The following is a 13,608-nucleotide window of genomic DNA, read 5'->3' on the forward strand; positions in this document are numbered from 1 at the left end:
TAAGTTGCTTTGTGTTTGCAGCCTTTTTATAAGATAATGTTATTTTTTTCTGCTAGCTTAAATGAGACCTCCGCGGTTTAAACCCGAAATTTTTACCGCTCTAATCAAGAATCGTAACTTTAGAACACTGTCCCTTGTTCTAGCATCGATGCATTCCTACTTGTTTTACAAAAAAAAGAATGTTTAGTTTTTGTCCATTTTCATTTGTTTTTTTGTGAAATCAATAAATATTGTAGGTTTCTCAGTGTTTGCTGTCTTTATACTAGAAACTATATTTTTTCTGTTAGTATTCTGGGGACAGCCGGGAATTGAACCCGGGACCTCTTGCACCCAAAGCGAGAATCAAACCACTAGACCACTGTCCCATGATGTTAGTTTAGATGCTTTCCTACCTTTTTCACAAATCAAGATTATTCCTTTTTTGTTCGTTTTTCCTCGTATTAGTGAGTTTAATACTTTCTTTCTAAGTTGCTTTGTGTTTGCTGTCTTTTTATTAGAAAAATATTTTTTTTCTGCTAGCCTAAATGAGACATCCGCTTTTCAAACCCGGAATTTTTACCGCTCTAATCAAGAATCATAACTTTAGACCACTGTCCCTTGTTCTAGCATCGATGCATTCCTACTTGTTTCACAAAAAAAAGAATGTTTAGTTTTTGTCCGTTTTCATTTGTTTTTTTTGTGAGTTCAATAAATATTGTAGGTTGCTCAGTGTTTGCTGTCTTTCTACTAGAAACCATATTTTTTCTGTTAGTAATCTGGGGACAGCCGGGAACTGAACCCGGGACCTCTCGCACAGTAAGCGAGAATCATACCACTAGATTACTGTCCCATGATTTTAGTTTAGATGCATTCCTTCCTTTTTCACAAATCAAGATTATTCCTTTTTTGCTTTGTTTGTGTTTCCTCGTATTAGTGAGTTTAATACTTTCTTTCTAAGTTGCTTTGTGTTTGCTGTCTTTTTATTAGAAAATTTTTTTTTTCTGCTAGCCTAAATGAGACATCCGCTGTTCAAACCCATAATTTTTACCGCTCTAATCAAGAATCGTAACTTTAGACCACTGTCCCTTGTTCTAGCATCGATGCATTCCTACTTGTTTTACAAAAAAAAGAATGTTTAGTTATGTCTGTTTTCGTTTTTTTTTTGTGAGTTCAATAAATATTGTAGGTTGCTTAGTGTTTGCTGTCTTTATACTAGAAACCATATTTTTTCTGTTATTATTCTGGGGACAGCCGGGAATTGAACCCGGGACCTCTCGCACCCTAAGCGAGAATCATACCACTAGACCACTGTCCCATGATGTTAGTGTAGATGCATTCCGACCTTTTTCACAAATCAGGATTATTCCTTTTTTGTTCGTTTTTCCTCGTATTAGTGAGTTTAATACATTCTTTCTAAGTTGCTTTGTGTTTGCAGCTTTTTTATAAGATAATGTTATTTTTTTTCTGCTAGCCTAAATGAAACATCCGCTTTTCAAACCCGCAATTTTTACCGCTCTAACCAAGAATCGTAACTTTAGACCACTGTCCCTTGTTTTAGCATCGATGCATTCCTACTTATTTCACAAAAAATGAATGTTTCTATTTTGTCAGTTTTCAATTGTTTTTTGTGAGTTTAATAATGATTGTAGGTTGCTCAGTTTTTGCTGTCTTTCTACTAGAAACCATGTTTTTTCTGTTAGTAATCTGGGGAAGCCGGGAATTGAACCCGGGACCTCTCGCACCCTAAGCGAGAATCAAACCACTAGACCACTGTCCCATGATGTTAGTTTAGATGCATTCCTACCATTTTCGCAAATCAAGATTATTCCTTTTTTGTTTGTGTTTCCTCGTATTAGTGAGTTTAATACTTTCTTTCTAAGTTGCTTTGTGTTTGCTGTCTTTTTATTAGAAAAAAAATTTTTTTTCTGCTAGCCTAAATGAGACATCTGCTTTTCAAACCCAGAATTTTTACCGCTCTAATCAAGAATCGTAACTTTAGACCACTGTCCCTTGTTCCAGCATCGATGCATTCCTACTTGTTTTACAAAAAAAGAATGTTCAGTTTTTGTCCGTTTTAATTTGTTTTTTTTTGTGAGTTTAATAAATATTGTAGGTTGCTTTGTGTTTGCGGTCTTTCTACTAGAAATTTTTATTTTGTTAGTATACTGAGGTAGCCGGAGTTGCACTGTTTTTCTACCAGCAAGTGTAATTTTTTTTATGTTAGTATGTTGGGGACAGCCGGGAATTGAACCCGGGACCTCTCGCACCAATGCGAGAATCATACCTCTGTTCCACTGTCCCATGCTGTTAGTACGATGCATTCCTACCTTTTTTCACTAAGCGAGATTTTTCCTTTTTTGTTAGTTTTTCCTCGAATTAGTGAGTTCAATAGTTTTTTTCTAAGTTGCTTTGTGTTTGCAGCCTTTTTATAAGATAATGTTATTTTTTTTCTGCTAGCTTAAATGAGACATCCGCGGTTTAAACCCGAAATTTTTACCGCTCTAATCAAGAATCGGAACTTTAGACCACTGTCCCTTGTTCTAGCATCGATGCATTCCTACTTGTTTTACAAAAAAAAAGAATGTTTTATTTTTGTCTGTTTTTTTTGTGAGTTTAATAAAAATTGTAGGTTGCTTTGTGTTTGCTGTCTTACTGCTAGAAATTTTTGTTTCGTTAGTATACTGAGGTAGCCGGGAGTAGCACTGTTTTTCTACTAGCAAGTATAATTTTTTTTATGTTAGTATTTTGGGGACAGCCGGGAATTGAACCCGGGACCTCTCGCACCAATGCGAGAATCATACCTCTGTTCCACTCTCCCATGCTGTTAGTTACGATGCATTCCTACCTTTTTTCACAAATCGAGATTTTTCATTTTTTGTTAGTTTTTCCTCGTATTAGTTTTTTCTGTTATTATTCTGGGGACAGCCGGGAATTGAACCCGGGACCTCTCGCACCAATGCGAGAATCATACCTCTGTTCCACTGTCCCATGCTGTTAGTACGATGCATTCCTACCTTTTTTCACTAAGCGAGATTTTTCCTTTTTTGTTAGTTTTTCCTCGAATTAGTGAGTTCAATAGTTTTTTTCTAAGTTGCTTTGTGTTTGCAGCCTTTTTATAAGATAATATTATTTTTTTCTGCTAGCTTAAATGAGACATCCGCGGTTTAAACCCGAAATTTTTACCGCTCTAATCAAGAATCGGAACTTTAGACCACTGTCCCTTGTTCTAGCATCGATGCATTCCTACTTGTTTTACAAAAAAAAAGAATGTTTTATTTTTGTCTGTTTTTTTGTGAGTTTAATAAAAATTGTAGGTTGCTTTGTGTTTGCTGTCTTACTTCTAGAAATTTTTGTTTCGTTAGTATACTGAGGTAGCCGGGAGTAGCACTGTTTTTCTACTAGCAAGTATAATTTTTTTTATGTTAGTATTTTGGGGACAGCCGGGAATTGAACCCGGGACCTCTCGCACCAATGCGAGAATCATACCTCTGTTCCACTCTCCCATGCTGTTAGTTACGATGCATTCCTACCTTTTTTCACAAATCGAGATTTTTCATTTTTTGTTAGTTTTTCCTCGTATTAGTTTTTTCTGTTATTATTCTGGGGACAGCCGGGAATTGAACCCGGGACCTCTCGCACCCTAAGCGAGAATCATACCACTAGACCACTGTCCCATGATGTTAGTGTAGATGCATTCCGACCTTTTTCACAAATCAGGATTATTCCTTTTTTGTTCGTTTTTCCTCCTATTAGTGAGTTTAATACATTCTTTCTAAAATGCTTTGTGTTTGCAGCTTTTTTATAAGATAATGTTATTTTTTTTCTGCTAGCCTAAATGAGACATCCGCTTTTCAAACCCGCAATTTTTACCGCTCTAATCAAGAATCGTAACTTGAGACCACTGTCCCTTGTTCTAGCATCGATGCATTCTTACTTGTTTTACAAAAAAAAAATGTTTAGTTTTTGTCCGTTTTCATTTGTTTTTTTGTGAGTTCAATAAATATTGTAGGTTGCTTAGTGTTTGCTGTCTTTCTACTAGAAACCATATTTTTTCTGTTAGTAATCTGGGGACAGCCGGGAATTGAACGCGGGACCTCTCGCAGCCTAAGCGAGAATTATATCACTAGACCACTGTCCCATGATGTTAGTTTAGATGCATTCCTACCTTTTTCACAAATCAAGATTATTCCTTTTTTGTTTGTGTTTCCTCGTACTAGTGAGTTTAATACTTTGTTTCTAAGTTGCTTTGTGTTTGCTGTCTTTTTATAGAAAAACTATTTTTTTTCTGCTAGCTTAAATGAGACATCCGCTTTTAAAACCCGGAATTTTTACCGCTCTAATCAAGAATCGTAACTTTAGACCACTGTCCCTTGTTTTAGCATCGATGCATTCCTACTTATTTCACAAAAAATGAATGTTTCCATTTTGTCAGTTTTCAATTGTTTTTTGTGAGTTTAATAATGATTGTAGGTTGCTCAGTTTTTGCTGTCTTTCTACTAGAAACCATGTTTTTTCTGTTAGTAATCTGGGGACAGCCGGGAATTGAACCCGGGACCTCTCGCACCCTAAGCGAGAATCAAACCACTAGACCACTGTCCAATGGTGTTAGTTTAGATGCATTCCTACCATTTTCGCAAATCAAGATTATTCCTTTTTTGTTTGTGTTTCCTCGTATTAGTGAGTTTAATACTTTCTTTCTAAGTTGCTTTGTGTTTGCTGTCTTTTTATTAGAAAATTTTTTTTTTCTGCTAGCCTAAATGAGACATCTGCTTTTCAAACCCAGAATTTTTACCGCTCTAATCAAGAATCGTAACTTTAGACCACTGTCCCTTGTTCCAGCATCGATGCATTCCTACTTGTTTTACAAAAAAAGAATGTTCAGTTTTTGTCCGTTTTCATTTGTTTTTTTTAATGAGTTTAATAAATATTGTAGGTTACTTTGTGTTTGCGGTCTTTCTACTAGAAATTTTTATTTTGTTAGTATACTGAGGCAGCCGGAGTTGCACTGTTTTTCTACCAGCAAGTGTAATTTTTTTAATGTTAGTATGTTGGGGACAGCCGGGAATTGAACCAGGGACCTCTCGCACCAATGCGAGAATCATACCTCTGTTCCACTGTCCCATGCTGTTAGTACGATGCATTCCTACCTTTTTTCACTAAGCGAGATTTTTCCTTTTTTGTTAGATTTTCCTCGAATTAGTGAGTTCAATAGTTTTTTTCTAAGTTGCTTTGTGTTTGCAGCCTTTTTATAAGAGAATGTTATTTTTTTCTGCTAGCTTAAATGAGACATCCGCGGTTTAAACCCGAAATTTTTACCGCTCTAATCAAGAATCGGAACTTTAGACCACTGTCCCTTGTTCTAGCATCGATGCATTCCTACTTGTTTTACAAAAAAAAGAATGTTTTATTTTTGTCTGTTTTTTTGTGAGTTTAATAAAAATTGTAGGTTGCTTTGTGTTTGCTGTCTTACTGCTAGAAATTTTGTTTTGTTAGTATACTGAGGTAGCCGGGAGTAGCACTGTTTTTCTACTAGCAAGTATAATTTTTTTTCTGTTAGTATTTTGGGGACAGCCGGGAATTGAACCCGGGACCTCTCGCACCAATGCGAGAATCATACCTCTGTTCCACTCTCCCATGCTGTTAGTTACGATGCATTCCTACCTTTTTTCACAAATCGAGATTTTTCCTTTTTTGTTAGTTTTTCCTCGTATTAGTGAGTTCAATATCTTCTTTCTAAGTTGCTTTGTTTTTGCAGCCTTTTTATAAGATAATGTTTTTTTTTTCTGCTAGCTTAAATGAGACATCCGCGGTTTAAACCCGGAATTTTTACCGCTCTTATCAAGACTCGGAACTTTAGACCACTCTCCCATGTTTTAGCATCGATGCCTTCCTACTTGTTTCACAAAAAAAGAATAGATAGTTTTTGTCTGTTTTTTTTGTGTTTAATAAAAATTGTAGGTTGCTTTGTGTGTGCTGTCTTTCTGCTAGAAATTTTTATTTCGTTAGTATACTGAGGTAGCCGGGAGTTGCACTGTTTTTCTACTAGCAAGTATAATTTTTTTTATGTTAGTATTTTGGGGACAGCCGGGAATTGAATCCGGGACCTCTCGCACCAATGCGAGAATCATACCTCTGTTCCACTCTCCCATGCTGTTAGTTACGATGCATTCCTACCTTTTTTTTCACAAATCGAGATTTTTCCTTTTTTGTTGGTTTTTCCTCGTAACAGTGAGTTCAATATCTTCTTTCTAAGTTTCTTTGTGTTTGCAGCCTTTTTATAAGATAATGTTATTTTTTTCTGCTGGCTTAAATGAGACAGCCGGGACCACTGGGAATTGAGTTCAAGAATGTTTGCTGTCTTTTTATTAGAAAAATTATTTTTTTTCTGCTAGCCTAAATGAGACATCTGCTTTTCAAACCCAGAATTTTTACCGCTCTAATCAAGAATCGTAACTTTAGACCACTGTCCCTTGTTTTAGCATCGATGCATTCCTACTTATTTCACAAAAAATGAATGTTTCCATTTTGTCAGTTTTCAATTGTTTTTTGTGAGTTTAATAATGATTGTAGGTTGCTCAGTTTTTGCTGTCTTTCTACTAGAAACCATATTTTTTCTGTTAGTAATCTGGGGACAGCCGGGAAGTGAACCCGGGACCTCTCGCACCCTAAGCGAGAATCATACCACTAGACCACTGTCCCATGATGTTAGTTTAGATGCATTCCTACCTTTTTCACAAATCAAGATTATTCCTTTTCTGTTCGTTTTCCCTCGTATTAGTGAGTTTAATACTTTCTTTCTAAGTTGCTTTGTGTTTGCTGTCTTTTTATTAGAAAAATAATTTTTTTCTGCTAGCCTAAATGAGACATCCGCTTTTCAAACCCGGAGTTTTTACCGCTCTAATCAAGAATCGTAACTTTAGACCACTGTCGCTTGTTCTAGCATCGATGCATTCCTACTTGTTTTACAAAAAAAAGAATGTTTAGTTTTTGTCCGTTTTCATTTGTTTTTTTTTGTGAGTTCAATAAATATTGTAGGTTGCTCAGTGTTTGCTGTCTTTCTACTAGAAACCATATTTTTTCTGTTAGTAATCTGGGGTCAGCCGGGAATTGAACCCGGGACCTCTCGCACCCTAAGCGAGAATCATACCACTAGACCACTGTCCCATGATGTTATTTTAGATGCTTTCCTACCTTTTTCACAAATCAAGATTATTCCTTTTTTGTTCGTTTTTCCTCGTATTAGTGAGTTTAATACTTTCTTTCTAAGTTGCTTTGTGTTTGCTGTCTTTTTATTAGAAAAATATTTTTTTTTCTGCTAGCCTAAATGAGACATCCGCTTTTCAAACCCGGAATTTTTACCGCTCTAATCAAGAATCATAACTTAAGACAACTGTCCCTTGTTCTAGCATCGATGCATTCCTACTTGTTTTACAAAAAAAAAAGAATGTTTAGTTTTTGTCCGTTTTCATTTGTTTTTTTTGTGAGTTCAATAAATATTGTAGGTTGCTCAGTGTTTGCTGTCTTTCTACTAGAAACCATATTTTTTCTGTTTGTAATCTGGGGACAGCTGGGAATTGAACCCGGGACCTCTCGCACCCTAAGCGAGAATTATACCACTGTCCCATGATGTTAGTTTCGATGCATTCCTACATTTTTCACAAACCAAGATTATTCCTTTTTTGTTCGTGTTTCCTCGTATTAGTGAGTTTAAAAGTTTCTTTCTAAGTTGCTTTGTGTTTGCTGTTTTTTTATTAGAAAAATAATTTTTTTCTGCTAGCCTAAATGAGACATCCGCTTTTCAAACCCGGAATTTTTACCGCTCTAATCAAGAATCGTAACTTTTGAACACTGTCCCTTGTTCTAGCATCGATGCATTCCTACTTGTTTTACAAAAAAAAGAATGTTTAGTTTTTGTCCATTTTCATTTGTTTTTTTTTGTGAAATTAATAAATATTGTAGGTTGCTCAGTGTTTGCTGTCTTTTTACTAGAAACCATTTTTTTTCTGTTAGTATTCTGGGGACAGCCGGGAATTGAACCCGGGACCTCTCGCACCCAAAGCGAGAATCATACCTCTAGACCACTATCCCATGATGTTAGTTTAGATGCTTTCCTACCTTTTTCACAAATCAAGATTATTCCTTTTTTGTTCGTTTTTCCTCGTATTAGTGAGTTTAATACTTTCTTTCTAAGTTGCTTTGTGTTTGCTGTCTTTTTATTAGACAAATATTTTTTTTTCTGCTAGCCTAAATGAGACATCCGCTTTTCAAACCCGGAATTTTTACCGCTCTAACCAAGAATCGTAACTTTAGAACACTGTCCCTTGTTCTAGCATCGATGCATTCCTACTTGTTTTACAAAAAAAAGAATGTTTAGTTTTTGTCCATTTTCATTTGTTTTTTTTGTGAAATCAATAAATATTGTAGGTTGCTCAGTGTTTGCTGTCTTTCTACTAGAAACCATATTTTTTCTGTTAGTTATCTGGGGTCAGCCGGGAATTGAACCCGGGACCTCTCGCACCCTAAGCGAGAATCATACCACTAGACCACTGTCCCATGATGTTATTTTAGATGCTTTCCTACCTTTTTCACAAATCAAGATTATTTCTTTTTTGTTCGTTTTTCCTCGTATTAGTGAGTTTAATACTTTCTTTCTAAGTTGCTTTGTGTTTGCTGTCTTTTTATTAGAAAAATAATTTTTTTTTCTGCTAGCCTAAATGAGACATCCGCTTTTCAAACCCGGAATTTTTACCGCTCTAATCAAGAATCATAACTTAAGACCACTGTCCCTTGTTCTAGCATCGATGCATTCCTACTTGTTTTACAAAAAAAAAGAATGTTTAGTTTTTGTCCGTTTTCATTTGTTTTTTTTGTGAGTTCAATAAATATTGTAGGTTGCTCAGTGTTTGCTGTCTTTCTACTAGGAACCATATTTTTTCTGTTTGTAATCTGGGGACAGCTGTGAATTGAACCCGGGACCTCTCGCACCCTAAGCGAGAATCATACCACTGTCCCATGATGTTAGTTTCGATGCATTCCTACATTTTTCACAAACCAAGATTATTCCTTTTTTGTTCGTGTTTCCTCGTATTAGTGAGTTTAAAAGTTTCTTTCTAAGTTGCTTTGTGTTTGCTGTCTTTTTATGAGAAAAATAATTTTTTTCTGCTAGCATAAATGAGACATCCGCTTTTCAAACCCGGAATTTTTACCGCTCTAATCAAGAATCGTAACTTTAGAACACTGTCCCTTGTTCTAGCATCGATGCATTCCTACTTGTTTTACAAAAAAAAGAATGTTTAGTTTTTGTCCATTTTCATTTGTTTTTTTGTGAAATCAATAAATATTGTAGGTTGCTCAGTGTTTGCTGTCTTTATACTAGAAACCATATTTTTTCTGTTAGTATTCTGGGGACAGCCGGGAATTGAACCCGGGACCTCTCGCACCCAAAGCGAGAATCATACCTCTAGACCACTATCCCATGATGTTAGTTTAGATGCTTTCCTACCTTTTTCACAAATCAAGATTATTCCTTTTTTGTTCGTTTTTCCTCGTATTAGTGAGTTTAATACTTTCTTTCTAAGTTGCTTTGTGTTTGCTGTCTTTTTATTAGAAAAAATTTTTTTTTTTCTGCTAGCCTAAATGAGACATCCGCTTTTCAAACCCGGAATTTTTACCGCTCTAATCAAGAATCGTAACTTTAGACCTCTGTCCCTTGTTCTAGCATCGATGCATTCCTACTTGTCTTACAAAAAAAAGAATGTTTAGTTTTTGTCCGTTTTCATTTGTTTTTTTTGTGAGTTCAATAAATATTGTAGGTTGCTCAGTGTTTGCTGTTTTTCTACTAGAAACCATATTTTTTCTGTAAGTAATCTGGGGACAGCCGGGAATTGAACCCGGGACCTCTAGCACCCTAAGCGAGAATCATACCACTAGACCACTGTCCCATGATGTTAGTTTAGATGCATTCCTACCTTTTTCACAAATCAAGATTATTCCTTTTTTGCTTTGTTTGTGTTTCCTCGTATTAGTGAGTTTAATACTTTCTTTCTAAGTTGCTTTGTGTTTGCTGTCTTTTTATTGGAAATTTTTTTTTTCTGCTAGCCTAAATGAGACATCCGCTGTTCAAACCCGTAATTTTTATCGCTCTAATCAAGAATCGTAACTTTAGACCACTGTCCCTTGTTCTAGCATTGATGCATTCCTACTTGTTTTACAAAAAAAAAGAATGTTTAGTTTTCGTTTGTTTTTTTGTGAGTTCAATAAATATTGTAGGTTGCTTAGTGTTTGCTGTCTTTATACTAGAAACCATATTTTTTCTGTTATTTTTCTGGGGACAGCCGGGAATCGAACCCGGAACCTCTCGCACCCAAAGCGAGAATCATACCACTAGACCACTGTCCCATGACGTTAGTTTAGATGCATTCCTACCTTTTTCACAAATCAAGATTTTTCCTTTTTTGCTTTGTTTGTGTTTCCTCGTATTAGTGAGTTTAATACTTTCTTTCTAAGTTGCTTTGTGTTTGCAGCCCTTTTATAAGATAATGTTATTTTTTTCTGCTAGCTTAAATGAGACCTCCGCGGTTTAAACCCGAAATTTTTACCGCTCTAATCAAGAATCGTAACTTTAGAACACTGTCCCTTGTTCTAGCATCGATGCATTCCTACTTGTTTTACAAAAAAAAAGAATGTTTAGTTTTTGTCCATTTTCATTTGTTTTTTTGTGAAATCAATAAATATTGTAGGTTTCTCAGTGTTTGCTGTCTTTATACTAGAAACTATATTTTTTCTGTTAGTATTCTGGGGACAGCCGGGAATTGAACCCGGGACCTCTCGCACCCAAAGCGAGAATCATACCACTAGACCACTGTCCCATGATGTTAGTTTAGATGCTTTCCTACCTTTTTCACAAATCAAGATTATTCCTTTTTTGTTCGTTTTTCCTCGTATTAGTGAGTTTAATACTTTCTTTCTAAGTTGCTTTGTGTTTGCTGTCTTTTTATTAGAAAAATATTTTTTTTCTGCTAGCCTAAATGAGACATCCGCTTTTCAAACCCGGAATTTTTACCGCTCTAATCAAGAATCATAACTTTAGACCACTGTCCCTTGTTCTAGCATCGATGCATTCCTACTTGTTTCACAAAAAAAAGAATGTTTAGTTTTTGTCCGTTTTCATTTGTTTTTTTTTGTGAGTTCAATAAATATTGTAGGTTGCTCAGTGTTTGCTGTCTTTCTACTAGAAACCATATTTTTTCTGTTAGTAATCTGGGGACAGCCGGGAACTGAACCCGGGACCTCTCGCACCCTAAGCGAGAATCATACCACTAGATCACTGTCCCATGATTTTAGTTTAGATGCATTCCTTCCTTTTTCACAAATCAAGATTATTCCTTTTTTGCTTTGTTTGTGTTTCCTCGTATTAGTGAGTTTAATACTTTCTTTCTAAGTTGCTTTGTGTTTGCTGTCTTTTTATTAGAAAAAATTTTTTTTTCTGCTAGCCTAAATGAGACATCCGCTGTTCAAACCCGTAATTTTTACCGCTCTAATCAAGAATCGTAACTTTAGACCACTGTCCCTTGTTCTAGCATCGATGCATTCCTACTTGTTTTACAAAAAAAAGAATGTTTAGTTTTGTCTGTTTTTGTTTTTTCTTTGTGAGTTCAATAAATATTGTAGGTTGCTTAGTGTTTGCTGTCTTTATACTAGAAACCATATTTTTTCTGTTATTATTCTGGGGACAGCCGGGAATTGAACCCGGGACCTCTCGCACCCTAAGCGAGAATCATACCACTAGACCACTGTCCCATGATGTTAGTGTAGATGCATTCCGACCTTTTTCACAAATCAGGATTATTCCTTTTTTGTTCGTTTTTCCTCGTATTAGTGAGTTTAATACATTCTTTTTAAGTTGCTTTGTGTTTGCAGCTTTTTTATAAGATAATGTTATTTTTTTTCTGCTAGCCTAAATGAGACATCCGCTTTTCAAACCCGCAATTTTTACCGCTCTATTCAAGAATCGTAACTTGAGACCACTGTCCCTTGTTCTAGCATCGATGCATTCCTACTTGTTTTACAAAAAAAAAATGTTTAGTTTTTGTCCGTTTTCATTTGTTTTTTTGTGAGTTCAATAAATATTGTAGGTTGCTCAGTGTTTGCTGTCTTTCTACTAGAAACCATATTTTTTCTGTTAGTAATCTGGGGACAGCCGGGAATTGAACGCGGGACCTCTCGCACCCTAAGCGAGAATCATATCACTAGACCACTGTCCCATGATGTTAGTTTAGATGCATTCCTACCTTTTTCACAAATCAAGATTATTCCTTTTTTGTTTGTGTTTCCTCGTACTAGTGAGTTTAATACTTTGTTTCTAAGTTGCTTTGTGTTTGCTGTCTTTTTATTAGAAAAACTATTTTTTTTCTGCTAGCTTAAATGAGACATCCGCTTTTAAAACCCGGAATTTTTATCGCTCTAATCAAGAATCGTAACTTTAGACCACTGTCCCTTGTTTTAGCATCGATGCATTCCTACTTATTTCACAAAAAATGAATGTTTCCATTTTGTCAGTTTTCAATTGTTTTTTGTGAGTTTAATAATGATTGTAGGTTGCTCAGTTTTTGCTGTCTTTCTACTAGAAACCATGTTTTTTCTGTTAGTAATCTGGGGAAGCCGGGAATTGAACCCGGGACCTCTCGCACCCTAAGCGAGAATCAAACCACTAGACCACTGTCCCATGATGTTAGTTTAGATGCATTCCTACCATTTTCGCAAATCAAGATTATTCCTTTTTTGTTTGTGTTTCCTCGTATTAGTGAGTTTAATACTTTCTTTCTAAGTTGCTTTGTGTTTGCTGTCTTTTTATTAGAAAAAATTTTTTTTTCTGCTAGCCTAAATGAGACATTTGCTTTTCAAACCCAGAATTTTTACCGCTCTAATCAAGAATCGTAACTTTAGACCACTGTCCCTTGTTCCAGCATCGATGCATTCCTACTTGTTTTACAAAAAAAGAATGTTCAGTTTTTGTCCGTTTTCATTTGTTTTTTTTTGTGAGTTTAATAAATATTGTAGGTTGCTTTGTGTTTGCGGTCTTTCTACTAGAAATTTTTATTTTGTTAGTATACTGAGGTAGCCGGAGTTGCACTGTTTTTCTACCAGCAAGTGTAATTTTTTTTATGTTAGTATGTTGGGGACAGCCGGGAATTGAACCCGGGACCTCTCGCACCAATGCGAGAATCATACCTCTGTTCCACTGTCCCATGCTGTTAGTACGATGCATTCCTACCTTTTTTCACTAAGCGAGATTTTTCCTTTTTTGTTAGTTTTTCCTCGAATTAGTGAGTTCAATAGTTTTTTTCTAAGTTGCTTTGTGTTTACAGCCTTTTTATAAGATAATGTTATTTTTTTCTGCTAGCTTAAATGAGACATCCGCGGTTTAAACCCGAAATTTTTACCGCTCTAATCAAGAATCGGAACTTTAGACCACTGTCCCTTGTTCTAGCATCGATGCATTCCTACTTGTTTTACAAAAAAAAGAATGTTTTATTTTTGTCTGTTTTTTTTGTGAGTTTAATAAAAATTGTAGGTTGCTTTGTGTTTGCTGTCTTACTGCTAGAAATTTTTGTTTCGTTAGTATACTGA

General features: G+C 35.5%; 1 protein-coding gene and 17 non-coding genes across 18 annotated transcripts in view; 1 reads left to right on the plus strand and 17 right to left on the minus strand.

Annotated features, from left to right (window-relative positions):
• LOC134847776 (2-(trimethylamino)ethylphosphonate dioxygenase-like) overlaps window positions 1-13,608 on the plus strand; it is a 188,396-nt gene that overhangs the window by 119,469 nt on the left and 55,319 nt on the right. The gene's annotated exons all lie outside the window — the stretch shown is intronic.
• Window positions 294-365, minus strand: Trnap-ugg (transfer RNA proline (anticodon UGG)). The gene has a single exon. It is a non-coding gene; the product is annotated as a tRNA-Pro (tRNA).
• On the minus strand, window positions 758-829 carry Trnas-acu (transfer RNA serine (anticodon ACU)). The gene has a single exon. It is a non-coding gene; the product is annotated as a tRNA-Ser (tRNA).
• Window positions 1,223-1,294, minus strand: Trnap-agg (transfer RNA proline (anticodon AGG)). The gene has a single exon. It is a non-coding gene; the product is annotated as a tRNA-Pro (tRNA).
• Trnap-agg (transfer RNA proline (anticodon AGG)) lies at window positions 1,685-1,756 on the minus strand. Its single transcript has one exon. It is a non-coding gene; the product is annotated as a tRNA-Pro (tRNA).
• Window positions 3,582-3,653, minus strand: Trnap-agg (transfer RNA proline (anticodon AGG)). The gene has a single exon. It is a non-coding gene; the product is annotated as a tRNA-Pro (tRNA).
• Trnap-agg (transfer RNA proline (anticodon AGG)) lies at window positions 4,505-4,578 on the minus strand. The gene has a single exon. It is a non-coding gene; the product is annotated as a tRNA-Pro (tRNA).
• Trnap-agg (transfer RNA proline (anticodon AGG)) lies at window positions 6,607-6,678 on the minus strand. Its single transcript has one exon. It is a non-coding gene; the product is annotated as a tRNA-Pro (tRNA).
• Window positions 7,071-7,143, minus strand: Trnap-agg (transfer RNA proline (anticodon AGG)). The gene has a single exon. It is a non-coding gene; the product is annotated as a tRNA-Pro (tRNA).
• Window positions 7,996-8,067, minus strand: Trnap-ugg (transfer RNA proline (anticodon UGG)). The gene has a single exon. It is a non-coding gene; the product is annotated as a tRNA-Pro (tRNA).
• Window positions 8,460-8,532, minus strand: Trnap-agg (transfer RNA proline (anticodon AGG)). The gene has a single exon. It is a non-coding gene; the product is annotated as a tRNA-Pro (tRNA).
• Window positions 9,383-9,454, minus strand: Trnap-ugg (transfer RNA proline (anticodon UGG)). Its single transcript has one exon. It is a non-coding gene; the product is annotated as a tRNA-Pro (tRNA).
• Trnap-agg (transfer RNA proline (anticodon AGG)) lies at window positions 9,849-9,920 on the minus strand. Its single transcript has one exon. It is a non-coding gene; the product is annotated as a tRNA-Pro (tRNA).
• Window positions 10,306-10,377, minus strand: Trnap-ugg (transfer RNA proline (anticodon UGG)). Its single transcript has one exon. It is a non-coding gene; the product is annotated as a tRNA-Pro (tRNA).
• On the minus strand, window positions 10,776-10,847 carry Trnap-ugg (transfer RNA proline (anticodon UGG)). The gene has a single exon. It is a non-coding gene; the product is annotated as a tRNA-Pro (tRNA).
• Trnap-agg (transfer RNA proline (anticodon AGG)) lies at window positions 11,241-11,312 on the minus strand. Its single transcript has one exon. It is a non-coding gene; the product is annotated as a tRNA-Pro (tRNA).
• On the minus strand, window positions 11,707-11,778 carry Trnap-agg (transfer RNA proline (anticodon AGG)). Its single transcript has one exon. It is a non-coding gene; the product is annotated as a tRNA-Pro (tRNA).
• Trnap-agg (transfer RNA proline (anticodon AGG)) lies at window positions 12,632-12,703 on the minus strand. The gene has a single exon. It is a non-coding gene; the product is annotated as a tRNA-Pro (tRNA).

The sequence above is a fragment of the Symsagittifera roscoffensis genome, chromosome 6, assembly GCF_963678635.1.
Source record: "Symsagittifera roscoffensis chromosome 6, txSymRosc1.1, whole genome shotgun sequence".
NCBI lineage: Eukaryota > Metazoa > Xenacoelomorpha > Acoela > Convolutidae > Symsagittifera > Symsagittifera roscoffensis.